We start from the raw sequence: 20,163 nt of genomic DNA, 5'->3' as shown, positions 1-20,163 counted from the left end.
GGGAGCGAAGGCGGCCGCCGGCGCCGTGGGGCGGCAGCCTGGAGGGGCTGTGGTGACGCGGGTTTGGTACTTCGGTTTTAGCGAAAGTTATAATCCATCGCCGATTGAAAACGTCTCAAATACGCGTGTGAAACATCTAGTTACCTTTGTATGTGGTGTTTTAGGGAGTCAGTATGGTCTTTTTGAGCTTACATTTAAAGCCCCTGTGATGGGCCGGTGCAGTTCTGCCCCTTTCGTGTGAAAAAAGGAGCAAACAATGCATCCTGCTTCATGGTGAAAAGCAGTGTTTCTGTGCTTCATTGGCTTCCGTTTGTGTTTAGTTTGTGCCTCGGAAAGCTGGTGGGTCGTAACTGCCTGCTCAAATCCGGACCCTCGTCAAAGGGCTCGCCGCAGAGAGGTGCGAGGCAGCGTCCCCAGGGCCGTGTTGAGAATGTCTGTCTCAGGCTGTGTTATTTCCTTTTAAACTTAAGATTGGCTTCATAAGTTAAGCACTGAGCTTGTTTATTTAAAAAATGTGGGCTCTGTTCTGATTTTGTTCAGAATGCAATGTTTGTTATTCATTCACTTGTGTTTTAGCTCACGCCTGAGTAGGCTTATATTGTCTTGTGTTGCAGGTGTTAATAGAAGTCCTCGTCGACCACTCCCTGAACGGTTAGCGAAGCCAGGCCCAAAGGATCTGGAGGCAGGTTTTGTTTCTGATTCTGCCACTTAATTTCCGGCGCAGTTTGTGACATGGCTGCTGTCATAGCATTTTTATAGCATGAAATAATATATTAATTGGACAGACATGTCATGAGCGTCTGGTTTTCTTTAGATACCTTCCCGTTGAGTGATAGTGGTGTTTAGCCATCATCGCATTGAACAGGCTAGTCTGACATTAGAATAAAATACGAACAAATGCTTCTGGAAGAGAAGATACTACAGAAAGTAGGAAGGAAGAAGATGCAGGAAGTGGTTTTGGAGGTAAGCGTGCCACCCGCTACGGGCTTAGCTTCTTCTAGGTAGTAGAAGCAGTGGTAGCAGTAGACAAATCTTGGGCAAATTTTCGTCTTTGCAGGCTCATCAGAGTAATGCCCACAGATGTGCCCCTCTCAAACCACCCTTTCTACAGGCGATACTCCTTTGCATATTCATATTGAAAACATTCATTTTACTATATATTCCCTACTGCTTTTCAGGGCACTTCCTCTCTGTTGTCTACATATAATGCTTATTTAAATTTATCTCCAGGAAAGTTTCTAGGAAATCTCTAAGTGTTATTTTAGAGGGGGAGAAAAGAGTTCACTTCTGAGGTTTTTGAGCCCTACCCAGCAAGTTGCTTGAAGAACTGAAAAAAGTTATGTGCTATTTACCCTTCTGTCCTGTACCTCGGACTGTATACCTGCCCAATGGAGAAGCAGGGCAGTTTATATGCCAGCATTCTTTTCAGCTGCATTGTTATCAGTAGTTCTTCTTCCATGGATGTGATGTCAAGAGTTTTGTTATGGTTTATTATTGGAGAACAGTTGCTTCAGCATGTGTATAGTGGGGGGAAAAAAGCAAAAGCAAAATGTAAAAGGAAAAGAAAAAAGAGAGAGGAAAAAAAAAAGAAGTGTGTGTGGAAGGAGTCCATTCTAAAAAGGCTGAGAACTACTATCGTTGTATAGTCTGGAATTGACCACATCAGTCTCTTAAATTTTCCTGCATAAATGTTGAAAACCGTGGAGAAAAAAGCTTCAAAGGTAATTAAATATTCAGAAAAAAAATATAAGGAGTTGAGTCTGTTTCAAAGATGCTTTGTTATGTTGTGTAAGTACCTTCATGAAGAGAAAATATTAGATACTAAAGGCTCTTCAGCCTAGCCAGGAAAGACATAACAAGAATCAAGACTGAGAACTTAAGCTAAATAAATTCTGTTTAGAAAGGAGATTGTGTTTTTTGGTTTTTTTAGTAAGCAAAAGTAATTAGCTGTGGGGAACAAATGACCCTGAGAAAAAGCAGTGTTTTTTTTTTTTTTTTTTAATGAAGTCTGGATGCCTTTCTGGAAGATATATTCCATGATTAATCAAACTCAAGTGAATGGTCTTGACAGTAACAAGGGTTATGAAGTTATATAGCAAATCAGAGTAGATTATATGATGACTCTTTATAGGGATAGATTATCTCATGATTCTTTCTGAATTTAAAATCCCTCTCCTTACTAATTAAGATTACATTGCAAGTGAAATACTAATAAAAGAGAAATTCAGTCATATCTTGAGCCCTAGCTTCTGCAGGAAGATGAAGAAAGAAATGGAAAATAAATGATCTAAGTCTTCATTCAGTGCTAACAGGACTCTTAATTTATACCAGCTGGGAATCTAGGCATATGTGCAATGTGATGATTTATTAAAAGCCAAAACTATGTATAGCCCTTGAAAGCATTCATCAGCTAATACCGATCTTCTCAAAGATATGCTTCATCTGGAAATATTCACTGGCAAATTGTAGATGCAATTTTAACCTTGTTGGCAACAACACAAATACATGACAGACTCCCACACCAGGAGGCCTAGCTTTCTGCATTATATATTCAACTCTGATAAGGCAAGGGTACATCAGAGGGTATGAGAACGCAAGGACATGTCCGTGCAGATAACGGCAGTAGGGGGGATGTGTGAGAAGACTGGTAAGCAATCAAATGAGAGAGAAGTATAAAAACATAATGGAAGAAAACGGAAGAAAGGAAGGGATGATCTCCACAGACTAATGAGGTGAAAAGTGTCAATATGGTAGGACCTGTGGGCTAGGCAGTATACCAGTTTCTAAGGAACCAAAGAGCTACCAGGGCTGTCCCAGTAGTGATCTAAATAGAAAAGCTTAAAAAATGAAAATTAGAGTTATGTTTTTCATTGTACTTTTCCAAAAGTTGAGCCTTGCTGATTTGGAAAAAGAGAACAATTATAGTATAATATATTTATTCAGATAAAATATATCTGCTGCAACACATAAAGAAGCTACCAGACAAGACAGTACCTTTGAGCATTATCTTCAGCCAGATGCAATCATAAAACAAAGGCAAAATAATATTAACAAGAAATTATCTCAACTTGAGAACTGTTAATAATTTAGAACTCTAATTAAACAGCATGCTGATCCCAAGAATATTCATGAAAGGCTGTAGGAGTAAATCAAGAAAGATTTCTTCTGCAGTTATAATGTTTGGCTGACTGCCCAGGCAGTAAAATAGTTCCCACAAGGGACAAAGAACTAGAAAAGAAATCCTGAGCTACAGAAAACATGATAAAGCTTTAAAAATGAAAAAGAGAGAACTATATAGAAGGAAAACAGCTCTTTTGGATCCAACCTGTGGGTGTTCCAGCTGAGAAAAGCTCTGCTCACTTTATGTGCAACTGCTTTTTCCCTAAAGAAATATATAGCAAATTTAATCATCTGTAAGATAGGAGACTTTTCCCCCTTCTTTCCTCCTGAGGAAGGTTTAAGATCTGACTGCTTAGCAGCTGCTTTCAGATCTGACAAACAGGCTGGGTGACATCTGTCTGTAAAATACCACTGTTCTCCCAGGGAGCAACAGAGCCAGGCTCAGCGGGGAAGCAGTGGGCGTAGGAGCGATGGAGAGGGCAGAGTGTTGCCTGCAGCAAGGCCACTGCAGGTGGGACTGGAACTGAGAGGAAGCCTGTGAGCCCCAATAGGACATGGGGGGCCTGGTGGTCCCTGGGGTCTGTGTGACCTTCTGGTATGTTTGCAGGGATGCAAACAGCAACCACATCTGAGTGTGGATGTGCTGCTGCCAAGCCTGGGGCTCACAGGTGCTGCTGGCCCAGGGGCATTCACACCCTGGGGAATCATTGCCTGGCACTGCACTGCCAAAAGTCTGGCAGCTGGCACCTGTAAGCAGTTTATCTACAAATTCAGAGCCAAATGAAATGGCTTTGTTTCTGTATGTGGCTTTTAACTTACTCCTACGGTCTTTCAAAAGATCTGTTTTATTTGCAGCTGGGAAGTTTTATAAAGTATGGGAACTCCCAGTCTGCAGAGCTGCCATGGGATTTTAGATGCAAAGGACATGGTGCGAAGCAGTTTGTGATGTGGCTGGTGCAGGGTATGTGCTCACTTCAGTTCTTCCTTCTAACAACTGAGTTCAAAATGATGCAGATGGCAGCAGTGTGCAGACAGCAGACCCTGATGTCACCTCCATTCAACAGTTCATCCTCTGGTAAATCTAATAGCATAGAAATAAAAGTGGTTTGTTTTGCTTATCTCAGCAAATAATCCACATTTTCCCAATGCCATCCAAAAGTTGATAGTGCTGTGAAAAAAACAACTGATATTTTACAGTAATAGATCTGCATTAAAGCAATGAGAAAACAACAGCAATGTTCCTTGCCCTCAGATAGGCCGAAAATAGTTGTCTTTTTTTTTTTCTAACTTGATTCCTCTGAGATTTATGATGATCTGTTTGCCCTTTTTCAGGCTATTAAAAGAAAAGAGACATTTTTGGATGAATTGTTATATCCTGTTTTTTCCCTTAAATTGTATGTTGAAGCTGTGACTTTCAAATAGTAACATGAAACTCTTACTATATCATCAGCTGTGATTAAAATTCCTATTAAATTCACAGTTAAATTCAGGTGACAGATACTGTTGCACTTGAAACAGTGGTTCATGTGTGTGTACTAATTTGTCTGCCTGAAAACCATTTTTCTTCTTCTGTTTTCTGTGTACCAGTGTATTTTGCCACAAACATAGATATATTAACCATTAACACCTGTGTCTGCATAGCCATACTAGTCTTAGTTAGACCGGCAGCCTTTCCTCCACAACAAATGAAAAGCCTATTAAAACTATCCCTTACAAGAAGTGCATAGGAAATACCAGCTGGGGTGTTATTCCTGTGCATGCACATCCACTCATATGTCTGTGTGCTCTGTCAGAGTTCAGTGTCTGGCATGATGAAGACCAGAATTAGAGGGCTGTCAACTTGAAGGGCTCAGTTGAACCCAGCTGCCAAAAGATTATGGAGGAGGACTTATTGCATGTAACTTCTGTAACTTCAAAACAGTTCCTTTAAGTTCACTTGGAAGTGACTGAGAAAGGTGCCAATCATGGGGCACCTGTATTTTGGGGTGGGAGGGGGGACATATGAGAATGCGTTTCTAGACAGTGAAGCAGCCTTAGGTGTGGTTGCTGAAGGATGCAATAGTGTAGTCACATGAGAATTGCCTTTTTGTGATAATCTGATGTAAAGCTGCTGGCAGAAGCCATGTTATTGCTGTTTAGAGATGTTTAAGCTTATCATGAAAATGAAGGAAACAAGGGCTATATACTTTATGTGCAAAAGATCTTCAGGAAAAGAAAAACTCCTATGAAACTATCTTTATATATCCAAAAGGGCAGAATTTAAATATATTTTCTCTTTAGTTTATGATTATATACTTTGTCTTCTGAGAAAGGCTAGGTGAAAATAGTGTGTATATACATGTACTCAGAGTTGTTTACCTTAGTGACAGAACTTGCTGTGCTTGCCTAAGGGAACCTCCACAACACCTACCCGGGGAATAATAGTTGCCAGACTGAATTTGCTGGATAGATAATGTGCACTCAGATGGAATAATTTTAAATGTCTATGCTGCTACATATATAGTTTCACTGGTAGTTCTATCTGCTTAAATAACTTGACCTAAAGATTATTGTAGAGTTCAGTTTTTCACCTTTTAGAAAAGAAGGCCCTGACTGCTATGTTCTTGAGTTCTTGAGTGAGGCTTACAGGAGAAGACTCTTAAAAGTTTGTTTTATTGGATCTGCTGTGTAATGGGCACAGGTGTGAACTTTTAAGCAGAGAGTTATAGGTACCCAGAGTTGAAGGAATAGAGGTAGAAATATAAAACATCTGTGTGAGAAGAACCTGTCCCTTCCAGGCCTCTTGTTTTTATTTGGAATTAGCTGCTGGCCTAGTCATTGTTTTACCATATGCTGTGACTGAAAAAAGAAACACCTGAGGATCTTCCCATACCCACCTGTTTAATTGCATGTGTTCGCAGTGAGGATTAGTAATGCCTTTTTTGATTCATCATTGATCCTGAGCAAAAACTTCACAATGAATTGTCTCCTCCACAAAGCTTTGATCTACCTGGAATCTCCTGATGCGAAAAATCACAATTGACTTTCTCCCTCAGCTTTACTGGTTTGACAAACACAGTTTGTTCCAGAGGGTGGGCATGCCCTTGGGCACTTCTGTGGGAAGAAGAACGATTGCTTCATTTTGTATTCTTTTACTTAAAATGGTAACTGTGCAGGAAATACATACAGACATCTGGGTAATATTGAACCATTAGGATATAAGTTGTTCTTAGTGTCTACAGTGTCTTAAAGAACTTTACAGACTTTGATTTATTTATGCTCACAATAAACCTCTGACACAGATGAAAATGATGGCCAGATGATGAAAATGAGGCAGAAAGGCTCTGACAGGCTCCTTTATCAGCAGGTTTAAATTAAAATGTAAGGCTATAAACTGGCATGGCTAAGAAATAAGTGCAGGTTTTGTTCTGCGAACCTTGTCCAAACCACTAGTAAAAGCACTGATGGATAAGGGAGTCTGCTGTCAGGGGACAGAATGGTGATCTTAGCTCAAAGGGCTGCTGAGGAGCATACAAGTCTTCTGGTTCCTCAACCATGCTATCTTGCAGTTTAAGGCACATCTTAACTGCAAAGCTAGCTCATGTGATTGGGATTTGCAAGCCTGTTTCAAGTTAGAGAGTTCTCATCTACAGTCCATTCTACTAGGGCTGTTGCTAGAAGAGGCTTTTGAAGATTCATCCCACTGTTTTTGTTACTGTAGCAGGGCTCCTACTAAATTTTGAGTTTTTGTTCTGGGCAAACCAAGAACTTTCAGGGAAATGCTGCAGCACAATCAGCTCTCACAAAGTCCCCAATAGCCTTTTCTTATTGACCAAACTTTGTTTAGGAAGTATGTTTGGAACCTAACTTAATCCTAGTTCGAGGCCCCTTGCTGTACTGTTTTGTATGGTCTATCTTGGCATAATGTTTCTGTGATGCAAATAGAAGTCATGTTTTAGAAAATGTTTGGCTAAGGTTCTGAACATCTCGTATGTTTAGAACCGTCAGTGCTCCAAGATAAAACCATATAATGCATGAAATGCTCTAGAAAAGAAAAATACAACGTTGGCTCCTTGATTATGTTATGCTGCTAGAGGAATATGGGGAGAAGTGTAGAGATTTTAAGGGCTTGAAACAGGAAGAGTTAGGGAGAACAGCTAGAGGAAGAAGTGAGAGGAGACAAGTTAGGTCTGGGAGGAAGGATAGTAAGAAAACCATTTTTTTTGCTTTACCTGTGTATTTTTGTACCCTGTCCATTTAAGACTTGTTTATTTCTTTGATTTAACTGGGAGAAGGAAATATTGACCAAATGTCACAGAATGTAAAGATGGATTGCTACTGATGTATGAGTATTTCGGGAAAGTGCCAGAATCAATAATCCTTTTAACACATCAGGATTCAAAGACTGCTTGTTTAATACTAATAAGAAAGTTAACATAAATATGGAGTGTTATACAGGTAGGCTACAATTGGTCTTGACTGTTCAGAGCACATAGATATTGTACTGTTATGGATACCCACCTATGGTAATAGAATCTGATCTGTCCCCTACTTGAGGCAGCTGGAGTTCATTTGCTTTCTGGAGCAGCTTAGAGCTTCAGTTTCCATGCAGTACCTGTATCTCTTTTCTTCTAACATTGCACAGACACTGACTCATAACCTCTTTTTCATTCAGAACTTAAAACACTCAGCTTCTCCTTCTCAATTTTCTTTCAACTTCTTTCTAGTAAAACAAAATGAATGTCAGTATTGCCAGAATCTGTTCCCTTTGTCCCAGGGAAGTCACTTACATCGTGGTCATCCTACTTATGTCCCAGGCAAAGCTGGCTTTACACTTTCACCTCTGAGGAACCTCTGCTGTTGTAGCCACACAGAGAGAAGATATGTACTGCATGGCCGGGCACTGAGAATTAGCCATTACTGTCACCTCCCTATTGCTTGCAAGGAGTGGCCTAAAATGGAGGGGTCCACTTTGACACTGAACAGGGTTGACTATCCGAACAGACTCTGCGAGTGTTTCATCACTGACTGCAATGGGAGAACGGACGTAAGTGCTTTATCTCTCCTTTCTTTGCAAATGTAAAAGACAATGTCCAATATGCAGTGAGATTGCAATGAAAAATGATACTGTACATACATGCTAAGTAATTATTTATGAATATATATATATTTCTGCCAGTATGCATTTATTGGCTACACTAATAACACCAGTAATAATGCAAGTGTTGTTTGTCATCCATACAACAACTCTGTTGTGAGCTAATGAAACTTTTTAGCTCTTCAAGATAGCTTTTTTATTTTTTGCCAAAGAAAAAAAAACAGTATTCCTCAATATAAAGACATTTTGATGTTGATACTTAATTTTTCTAGCTGGTAAAGTATGTTTAATGTTTTGATGTTTTTAATGGAAAGCATTCAAATAAATAGTTTCCAGTGCCAATGTTAATTAAAAATATAATGGCTGCCATAGAGCCGTGTGTTGCCTGTTGCACACCAGTGCCAGTTCTGTTGTTTATCTGTCCCTGGAAAGCCCAGAGCAAAATGGTAGTCTTGCCACAAAAAAAGGTAAAACGTGGGAAATTTTAGAGTAAACCTCCAGACATAACATCATCCAAGGAGGGCTGAGGTAACCTTGGGAAAGCACAGGCTAAATACTGTGGTTTTGGCTTGAAGTAAGATAATCAGTGACAGGGATTTCTGGGGCTGTCTTGTATCTTTTGGTGGTCTCAGGTTTCTCAAGTGCTATGTCTGGGTAATGCAGTTACGAGAGTGATATTGAGGAGAGAAGGGCAGCAAAGAAAAGCCAAGCTGTTGTCTAACCTTAAAACAGAATTTGAAGATTACTCTTGTGTTTACATTTTATGCCCATTTAAACGAAAGGGCGAGGGAAAGAGAATATGGGGAGGAGATAAAAAGCAATAAGTCTTCTGTTCTCTGTTAAGACTTCCTGTCTGCTGCTGGTTGTGTCTTCAACACTAGGAACTGAATTGAATCCCCTAAGACAGCTTATGCTGGCAACCAGACAGACAGATACCCTATTGCAGCCTTCTTTCCTTATAGCCAGCACTTCAAGTTAGTTCAAAAAGACATCGTAACATCTGTTTTATAGCCGATGCCATTACTGCTTCTATAAGCCATTTACTTGCAGCCTTATTGTGTTTAAAAATCATAAACCAGGAGGTTCACAGTCCTTGACTGAACAAAGTGAAGGAAAAAACTGAAGATGCAGACAGAATCGCCCTTCTAATTTGTCAAGCTTGCTTTTTTGTTTACAGTCAGCCTTGATTCCTTTCCAACACACCTGATAATTCATGTGTCCTGTTGCCTTTACAGACTTTCTCAAAGTATCACTGTTAGATTACTAGAATATAACATTTAAAGAGAAGATAGTAGTTGAGTAGTAATTGATTCATGTGGATGACTGAATGTAACCAGGAACTGTTTCTAGGGTCGTCATTCTTGGTCAATGACAGACAGCAAATTGTTTTTAAAAAAGTCATTTTCTCCAGGCTTGAAAGTCCTGATTTGAGTTTCTGTTGATATCACTGTAGAAATAGGCCTTGATGTTAGCATTTATTCACAGGAGAATAAAAAGTGTTTGACCAGTAAGTGGCAAAGAACATATATTTCTTGGATAATCCATTACAAAATAGACTGTCTGTAACTTTGCATATTTAAAAACAATAATCTGCCTAGTGTCTGCACAGATGTGATTGTCAGTACATGCAGCTGATCAGTTTTGAAATTAGGATCCTTTGTTTCAATCAAAATTTCAATCATATCTGTAAGGAATATTGTTTTGTGTTTATTTAGGGGATGATTAGTTTGAGGGCAGTGGCTTTAAATCTATTTGCATCCATCTATTGGTTGTTGTACCCCTAAGTTAATATCCTCCAACTTGAAACTATTACCCACTTGTGTAATTGTAGCTGTTCAGCAAGTTGTTGTTTATATTAATGCCAAATTATGATAGAATAGTCAAATATTAAGGCACTATATAAACATTAATGAACTACCTGGGATGCAGTCTTTGTAATTTTTGTGATGTGAAGTAAATTATCAAGATCAAGTAAATTATAAAGATCAGATCTTAACATGTCCTGAGAAAAATACATAATGTTCTATTTTTAAAACCCAGTCATAATATTCAGCAGAAAAACATAACTCTTATTTTCAGTTGTTTAATTTTCAACACTATCTTGATATCAACTAAAGAACCATAAATTTCATAAGCCATTCTGCCAGTGGGATGCTAGAAAATGTGTTGTTATGTAACTCTTTCACCACCAAAGCAGCATTTGACACAATGTTTTGACATCACCTGCAAAAGATGTATCTGTATATGCTCTACTTTTGCTCATGTAATCTCTGTCTTTTTCTTGCGTGGCCACCATTTAAAAGTTACACATTTCTGATGCAGCTTTAAGCCTAAGCGTTCTGACATTTCTTTCCCTTCCACTGTGTTTGGGAGCTGTTGAGATAAAGTTGGAAAAGAGGGCATTTCTCTAAGAATAAATCCTATCAATCAACCTATCCTATCAGTCTCCTAATAATGGTGATTTATCAGAGAGTCCAAACTTTCCTTCAAAGCCTTCTTAATTCTATTAGGTTTTGATGGTGGATCAGATCTTACATGTTCTGAGAAAAATACATAATGTTCTATTTTTAAAACCCAGTCATAATATTCAGCACAAAGACATAACTCTTATTTTCAATTGTTTAATTTTCAACACTATCTTGATATCAGGCTACTTGGACCAGCTGAACTAGTAAACATTTAAGATAGTTCTATAAATTTATCAGTGGCCATATAATGCTGAGAAAAGAAGGAAGTAGAGTACAGTGGAAGTGGAAGTGTCTTCAGGAAAGACCAAAGAGGGAGATTTTTTAGCTCCAAGAGAGGAAAGCTCTTTAGAAAGCTCTGGGTGAACAGAAAAACTTAGATTTTTGCTATCATAGACACTGAGAGATGTTAGTGATGCAAGTTGTTCCTACTCTTCTGAGACCAATAGCAATTCTCCTATGCTCTCCCCTCATACCAAGTAAGTGCTGTGGATGCCATAGCTAATATATGTGTTAATATATATTAGCTATATCATGGGTGCTCAAAATTATGGATACTTGCAGTGACATCTCAATTGTCTTTGGAGCAGATGGAGTACAGCATGGCTCTCTCTACCAGCATTTCTATTTTTGCCATAACTGCTGTACCAGATAATCCATCAGGTCTCCACAGCATTGGATATTCTAGCACACAGTGGTCAACCAAACTACCCCTGAAGTTGCTTCCTGCTACTGCTTTCTAGGGATTGAGGTGGCAGCCTGATATGGCTCCTACAAAAATCAGTGGTGGCATCCTTATTGAGTCAAGCTGAGGTCTGGTTTGTGTTAATTGGAGGACACAGGTCAGCCTAACCTGGGTTTAGATTTCCGTAGTTTGATAGATGTGTGTTATACCCATCAAGTGTTTCAGGTGATGCTTTCTTCATTAATTAAAAGTAAACAGATCCAGGAACTAAGGAGATTTGATCTTTGATTACTTTAATGGCTTTTCCTGACAGTGTCACTATGTGGTTTGTTCATTGATATTCCTGACACATTCCTTGGAGAGTTCTGCTTTTCTTTTAAATCACTGTTGAACTTTGTCTGTTTGAGTTAGCACAGTGCTGATTTTCATATTTTCTTTCAGCTTGCACTTTGTTCTTGTTTATTTAATTGCCAAAAGCAGTAGTCATCCAAATTCTAAACACAGCTAACCAAAGTGTAGATTTTCTACACTGAACTACAGTAGTTCATTCTATAACTGCAATTAACAAAATAATTTTTTAAAATAACAAAATGTCATGTTTCTTTGGTGTTTTTAAGAACTTTAATGTTTATGATAAGGAAAAATACATTTGCAACAGAAATATCCTTATCTAAATAAAAAAGAACACTTAAGTTGCAATATTTTTTAATAACAAATTGGATAAAATTTACCACTGAGAAAACAAAATACAGTAAGTAGTTTATATAATAAAAATACAGCATATTTTTGTTTTCTTTTGTCTAAATGCTGCATTTTAATACATTAAACTGTAAGTGATTGTACAGATAGAATATTTGATAGAAAATTCATTAATACTAATCTATACCATTAATACCAATCCTAATACCATCACCTCAGTTCAATGTAAAGTAATTATTTCTATAACTTGTATTCTTATCATTGAAATATATAGAGATATTTAACAGGAAGCATCTATCCAATCAATTTACAAATTGCAGTACAATTCCGCTTGTGTTTTCTTTAAATCTGGTATGATTTTGTCAACTTCCACCATTTTTTAAATGTCATGGTCATCACTGCCTAAAATTTGTAATTAATACATCAGATGTTGTTGATTCATTAAAATTCAAACATTAATTAATTCATGTCTTCATGTCCTTTGGGGAGGAAAATATACTTCTGATATGTTTAAATTCAGTAAACTCTCTCCCTCTTTTCTATAATGCTAATTTTAAATAACTTTCTTGTCTGTCTTGTAAATGACCTGATTTGTTTCAGACAACTCTGACAGAGGAACTTCACTTAGAGGGGAAAACAGCAGGTTCCAACTCTACTTGATCAGTCCTGCATGCTAATGAAGGGAAGGCAATTTGAGGTTTCACATGAGTTACCAGGTCAAGGGAAACATTGACTTTTCAACCATTGTGAAAACTAGAAGCTCTGTTCTTCACTAAACTTTTGTATTTAATTAAGGAAATCCCCCTAGGAATGAACTTTTCGTCAAGAAGGAAAAGGTCTGTGAGTTAGAAGGACTGATTGTGACTATCAAATTATGCCTAGAGAAATTGGGGAGTTCTGCGTATAAGATTAAAATTCCAACTATTTGTATTCTTCCCTTTTTAAGTAAAGGCACCTATTAATTTACCTAAAGCATTTTTTCAGATTAAGAATTTTACTTAGTACTATTCTGTGAATGTTTTACTGTGATAGGTCAGGTTCTCCTGGAATCTCAAGAACCTGCATGTCCAGATAACATTGACTTCAAATGAGATTTCTTTCCATGGCTCCTTTATGCTTCTTTCAGGAGTCAAGCTAGATAACACAAGATGAATGCTTAAATGCTACCAGAACAAATAACAGTTTTAGCATTTTGTATACAAGAAGTGAGTTCAATTCAGCATGCCTTGCAGCCTTGTAATAATTTGCAGCAGTACACCATGAGTTTAAAATACTGACATCCTGATGTGGTAACATCATGCAACATATACATTATCTGGTGCTGCAGGGCAGTGATAAATCAGGCTTTGTCTTAGCAGTAATTAGATACAACATAGCTCGTTCTGAAATATATTCAAGGAAAAGGATGAGGTTAAACTTCAATATGATTGTAGCAAATGTACGTGTCCATTGCAGAGATATTAACCAGCTACTTGCTGCATGCCGTCCTCTGACAAGAACCTATTTATATCTCACCACACTGAAAAGACACACATAAAAAGATCTGAAGAGGAGGTAATACAGCTCACTTAACTCTGTTCATCATTTCAGCCATGAATCGTGAAACCAATTGTTAACAAAACCGGATGGGAGACTGAATGAAAGTGAACAGGACTTTGAAAAGGTCAAAGACAAGAGCTTTTTACCTTGGTTTCAGGTCTGAGATCTGTCAGCAAGATAACATTTGAGAATGTCTAGAGGCTGTTCATCTTAAGAGAGAAAGGCAGAAAGCTCCAGCTCAGTGGTCCTCAGTAAGGAGGACAGCATCAGGTAATTTATCTGCCTTGGGCTTTCAGCATTACGAAAGTATGTTGTGTGTGTTTGTTTGTTTGTTTTAGTTTGGTGTTGTAGGGAACATATTTATATCTTACATGAAAAACACTTAAGTGTTTTAAAACATTGCTATTGTTACAAAGTTGAAATATGTTGCAAAACAATCTCCAGTTACCTGATCGCATACTGTTTTTCCTCACAGAATTCCTGCAGTAAGTTAGGGTTGTCTGGTGAAGCATGATCTTGTGTATGTGGTTTTTGTTCCAGAAGGTGAAAGGTGTGCTGTGAATGAGTTAAAGAGTTTCAGGAAAAGAAAGAATGGTGTCCTTTTTGGCAATTGAATCTTACCCTATGTCTGGGCTGCCCTGCTGCTGTCAGTGCAAGCCATCTATATTGGGCTTCACAGGTCCTTTTTAACTTTGTATTCCTCACCCACTGCATATCTATGTTTGAGATCCTGAGACATGATCTATAAAAGTGCTGACCACTCACACTTACAGCAGTGTTGTGACAGGGAGATGTGATCCTTTAAAGGCAATAAAGGTATCAGAGGGTTATGTAACAACATGAAAAAGTTTGGAAAATCATGTTCTAGATGGGGAAAATGGGTGGCCCATTTTGGCCTTATTCTGAGTTCTCCCTGTCCTTTATTCCATCTTTTTATCACATGGATGTTTGGAAAACTGTGGCATGACTGTGGTAAAGAGTTTGTGTGGAAACAAACAGTTCAAAGGACTGGAATAGCATGCAAGAAATGAGGCATGATTTTAAGGAATACTGTTTGTCCTGGGTCCTGAATGGGGTCACATCCTGTGGGGAAAAATAGGATGTAGTAATGTCCTTGAAGACAGTCACATGTGCATACGTGCAGGACAAATTCAGTTCTGCCATTTGCTAACTTTTAGCTACTTCACTTGTATCTTAGTACTCTTTTCATTAGGTCTTCTGTGCTTGTGGTTTTTTTCATGCCTAAATTTTTTTTAAAGCAAATGTATTAAAGCAGACTCTACCCCCTTCACAGTATGAGTAACTGATGATGATAATAGGCTTCTATCCTGCATGTGCACCAGCACTCATGGAACATTGAAACCTATCAGCAAGATATTCTCAGACAGCAGAGTAATGGTAAGACTCCAGTACCTCAGTTCTCTTCCAGACTTCATTGGAAGTGGTTTGTTAAATTCAGACATTTTGTCCTATTTTCTTTCTAATCATGAGTCCAACCCTATAGTTCAGTTTACCTATTTCTGGTTTGCATGGGTCCTCATTCCCCTCTCCATAACTTTTTAGTCAGTCTCTCTTCCCTGCTCACTCTAGTCTCCAAGTGCCTCCACATTCCCTGCCCCACTGGCTTCTAGAAGCTGATAGAAATATTGCCAATAAGGCAGTATTGCGGAAGGGGTAACCTGATCACAGCTGCTCTCTCTTTAACAGCTTGGTTCAGTACCTTGCTTGTGATTGCCCAGAACAGCAGCACCTGCAAGAAAAGTGCTGCTCAGCTGAGGTTGGAGTTTCTGCTGAGCATGTGCAAAGTGCTTTTTTTAAAAAAAAGATGGCTTATAACATTACTATGTTCATCAAAGTCGACAGCTAAATCGATGCTTATTTTTGGTTGCTGATATTTTTGAAGTTAAAACTTCTGCTCAGTTTCACCTTTTAAGACCTGCAGGGGCTTTGTTTTTATTTCACTCTTCTGATCTTCTAGTTAAAATTTCTGGTGAATTTTGGAGTCTATATCCTGCTGCGCCCCCCGGTGGCTACCTCCTTCTCCTAGAAAGCTTGTCTTCTAAACTTTAAAACTTCTAGGGCATTTCTGAGCAAAGGTGGCTCATGCTTTTCCATGCAGTGACTTAACCTGATGCATGTGAAGGTGCTTTAACTAAAAAGTGATCAGAGATGATATTTGACTTGAATAAACACATAATAGAATGCATTTGTTCCTCTGCAGTTTTTTTTACCTGCATCTTTTGGATCATTAAATGCTATTGTCAAATTCTGGGAAAAGAGTGTTTGGAAAGGGCATGCTAGTTTGAGCTGCTCATCCAACGCAGATACCGCAAGACTCTTCTTCTCTCATTGACTCAAAAGTAAATGATGGCATCCAGAATGTTGCAGGAAGGACTGTTAGAACCTTGTTGAAGCATCATGCTTAAGGGTGCTGAGTAAACTCAGCACAGAGCCTTTGGGGTCTGGTACAGTTGATAGCGATTACGGTAGGAGACAGAGGATACAGATTAGATAGAAATAATCTTTTTTTCTGGGTTCTGTCTCCATTTATAGTAATAACAGAATGATAATGCAGAATCATTCTCTTTGTAATCAGACACAGTGGAAATTATTACACCTTGCATTCACACTCATGATAGTGCCAATTTCTGAATACCTTGTGGATTTATCTTGATCTGTTAGGTACTGAATTCTGTAAGCTGACTTTACTGGAAACATGGCTCTCGAGTTTTTCTTGTGGACCAGAAGTAGCCTGCTGCAGGACTTGTTGACTACCAGGGGTCATGCCTGGCCTGTCGGTGGGCTGCTCTGGAGGTCTAAGTCATTTTCAGCACATGCAGAACTGTGATTCATGGGCAGTTGCAATCAGTTTGCATAGCCTTGTGGACCACAATTTGGGAACTACTGGCTTAGTAACATAGCCACTCTGCTGCTGTTAGTACAGTAAACTCATACAGCAGTGCAAAAAATAGTCACAGGGGCTACAAACAAAAATTATTTTCTGGTTCTGAACCTTCTACATCACAGACCTGTCCCCTAAGATCTACTGTGAAGAAGGAGGTAGCAGAAGAAGAAAGGAGGAAATTGATCTTGACAAAAGACTTCATTGTTCGTTGTTGTAATTGCTATTTCTATGCCTTTGTTGGTTTCTCTACTGTTCCCTTTTATCAAGCATGATAACAGGTGTCATTAAAGAACACTAAAGGGAAGCAAGTCCTTGCTAATTTCCAAAAGGTCTTATCCAAACCTTGAGCAGCTTTTATTCTGCTGCACTCTGCCTAATTACAGATCCCCTGCTCATCCTCTCCTGTGCCTCAGCCCCAGGACATTTGCTTTGCATTCCACAGTTTGCAGGCACATGGGAGCAGGATCTGTCTCTTAGCGGGAACTGCTCCTCTCCAGCTTTATAAACAGAATGATACCACACAAAACATCACCTTAGCCTGAACAAAGTGTACTTTGGTGTCCTTGTCATAAAGTGCTAATTGCAAGGTTTTCATGTTTGAAATGGAGAGATGCTTAACAGAAAAGGTGACCTCTCTGTTAACAATACCTGAATACTGATGAGCTTATTCACTTCTCCTCTGAGGCAGTTTTAATGAGGGGAGTATAGGGTCAGTTAGATTTCAGTATTAGCAATAAATGGAGGTCAGATTTTTGAAAAAATTGTATTATGTAATTACACTGAGGATGCTGTCCAAAATACGCTCTAAGAGCTGCAGCAGCTATTAATCCAGAATACCAAATAAAAGAACAGAGTTTGTAAATGTTTAAATATTACATCAGTCCTCACCAGAGACCTGCATTAACGAATTCAGTACCATTGCCTGACATCTTGTTTACACAGGCTTCCCTGTTTTCAGAGCTTCTCTCTTTATTGTACTCGCCATGTAGCTTGAGAAATTGCCTGTGTCAATATGTCTGTGCATAAAGCTATTTCTCAAGGGCTACACTGCAGTGCGCTGCCTGCCTGCCTGCACGAAGTACTTGGGCGAGTGCAATCTCTTTGAGGATTACCTAAACTGTAGAGATGTTTCCTGGATTGGCTGTGGGGAGGGCCAGAAGTCTCTGGTTCCTCAGTACACCCACTCCTTCTCTGGCCAGCACATCAGAGCGGGAGCTGGTAGTACTTAACTTGCACATTTGTAGGCCAGACAGGAAGTGGGAGAAGCCGTGACTGAGGCGTCCCGTCGATTCGGTCCTTCTCGTGGTGGTACAGCGTGTGCCTCGCCCAGTGCTCTGTACTCTGAAGTCAGTCTAAGTAGTGGCTTACAAACGAGACTGGTAACACGTGTTTGGCAGAGATCGTTGTGTGAGATCACTTGCCTGGGACTTGGGAGAGTGTGTGGCAGGTCTGTGTGACTCGCTTCAGCCAAGAAAGAATGACTGTATGAGATGAAGGCTTATAAAAATGCAATTTAGAGATTTATCAACACTACAGTTCAAGCATAGTGGTTCAGGCAGATCCATAGTGTGATAGGTACTTCACTTCCTCACCAAATGTGCCAGAAAAGGCTACAGTTATTAATGCAGGTATTAATGGTTTTAAAATGCTTCTTTCTCATTTTTTTCATAGTAACTTTCTTGTACAGCGATAAATCTTTGTTTAGTACATAAGGCAAAAAGGAAAGTATCAGATTTTTTTGTTTGTTTTTTAAATCAGTTGGGGGATAAATGGTTTCTGCCAATTGGAAGCTTCCTGTAGTGGTTAGTCAAATACTTTCTATAATGCATGAGAAATAAATAATAGCCAATATTCTCCATTTGTGATTAATTATATTGATTCACAGAGAACAGCATGGTTCTTTGAGAGTTTGAGTGAACTGATCACAGTGCCCAGCCATTTGCTTGTGGAGACATACCTTCTTAGCGTGACTTAGTGTGTGATGTAGAAGCAAATTCCTTAGATTTGCTAATGATGGGATGTTTGGAGTTATTGCTTTGAGCCAAATGCAACTTCTGTTTGCAGCACAAGGGGTACAGCAGAAATGACCAAGTTCCTCACATACTTTGTAAAGTAAAATAAAATTATTTTTCTTCTGATAATTGCATTAATTTCTTTGTAACACCTCTTCCTTAGATGCTGACTTGTGGGATTATTACCAACTGAGGTAATATTTTTTTGGCTCAAGAACTTTGAATGCTAAGAAAAATGCAATTTCTGAATGAAACGAATCTTCCTTTTAGGAAAAAGTGTGTATGTGGGAACTTTCCTGAAAGCATCCCCAGATATGTAAATGCTACTTTATGGGATCTGCCATGGGTCTGATAGTACAGCTATTTCTTACACAGATTTATTTGCATTAATAGGACTTTTCCGCTAACAAAGATTACTGTGCTGAATTTTTGTTGTCTCTTAACTTGGGTCTGTCATAGACGCTGACTTTTTGAGATACTCTGCCTTTATGGTGTTATCCATCTGTGTTAATAACACTTATGCAAGCACTACTGTGGACCCCCAAATCTTCAGTATATGCCACAGCATATTGTTAAGACATGTCAGATTTGATACTCGGTGGTGGTAGCTGGAGGAGGCTTGCATCCATGTGGGCTTCCAGTGCTTCTAGCAGAATGGCTATAAAGGAATGTTTTACGAGATGTCTCTAGTTCAGGCAAGGTTTGGTTTTAAGCTTTCCCATGACATTGCTGACTAATCACACCTAAAATGGTGTTTTAGTTCAGGAGCTGAATGACAGGCAAGTCAGATGTCCATACATCCAGAGCAGAGTGGACATCTGGGATAGGGGACCTCACCGATCATTGCAGTCCATCGGAGAGATACTATTAGGGCCCTGATTTCAGTGTTTGCAATCATTTGGCTGGCATTGTTCCAGTTTACTCTTTAGCATCAGAACTTGGGTGCTGTTTGAAAAAGAATTTTTGTATCTGTATAATTTGTTCTTCTAGTGGATTGAGCTCGAGTTGATTGCTAAATACTCATGTTAGGCAAACCAGGAAATCCACATCAAGTACCACTTAACATATTTGCATTTGTGAGAGGCAGGCTTTATGGTAATTAAACACATGTGCAATAGCAGAATAATTCTTTGGCTTTTTCAATCAGAAGTCTCCAAATGCAAATAACAGAAGTGTCACTTGGGGATGCACTGCTAAATACATTTCCAGCTAGCAACTGATCTATGCTAGGACAGTTGCTGGTACTTGTGAGGAACAATGTTTATAGATAAAATTAGTTCCAAAATATGCAATCAAATGTACTGAACAATATTCATGACCTGGTTGCATATAATGTGCTCTGTATTAACTGAATTTTTTCCCCCCAGAGTTCTTGATTTGATTTGGGCATTTCCAGTATGTGTAGAAAGGAAGTATAAGAACCTCATAAAGAATAAACTTCACTGTAGTAGTTTATAAAAATTATATATTTTTGAATGTATATGCACATTCTGTGTAACATATGGACTTTTGAATCACACATCCCAGAGAACAATAGGATTGTGGCAGATCATTTTAGCTACTGCTCTTGTAGGATGGATAAACTTATGTTGAGTGCATAACTGAAGCTTGAAAACATGCTTACTTACAGAGCAGAGAAACAGGCTATTCACCACCCCATT

The 20,163-nt window shown here is 38.8% G+C and overlaps 1 long non-coding RNA gene across 2 annotated transcripts; it reads left to right on the top strand.

Moving 5' to 3' along the window:
- Positions 1 to 72: 72 nt before the first annotated feature.
- Positions 73 to 18,814, top strand: LOC106487579 (uncharacterized). Of its 2 annotated transcripts, XR_010885505.1 has the most exons (6): positions 87 to 148; positions 321 to 397; positions 615 to 963; positions 13,743 to 13,855; positions 18,666 to 18,696; positions 18,773 to 18,814. It is a non-coding gene; the product is annotated as an uncharacterized lncRNA (long non-coding RNA). The 2 variants fall into 2 exon arrangements; XR_001293092.2 differs by having other exon boundaries at positions 73 to 397.
- Positions 18,815 to 20,163: the final 1,349 nt, after the last annotated feature.

Source organism: Apteryx mantelli, chromosome 13 (genome assembly GCF_036417845.1).
Source record: "Apteryx mantelli isolate bAptMan1 chromosome 13, bAptMan1.hap1, whole genome shotgun sequence".
NCBI lineage: Eukaryota > Metazoa > Chordata > Aves > Apterygiformes > Apterygidae > Apteryx > Apteryx mantelli.
Note: the sequence above shows the minus strand (reverse complement) of the source record. Positions and strands in the feature narration are given on the sequence as shown.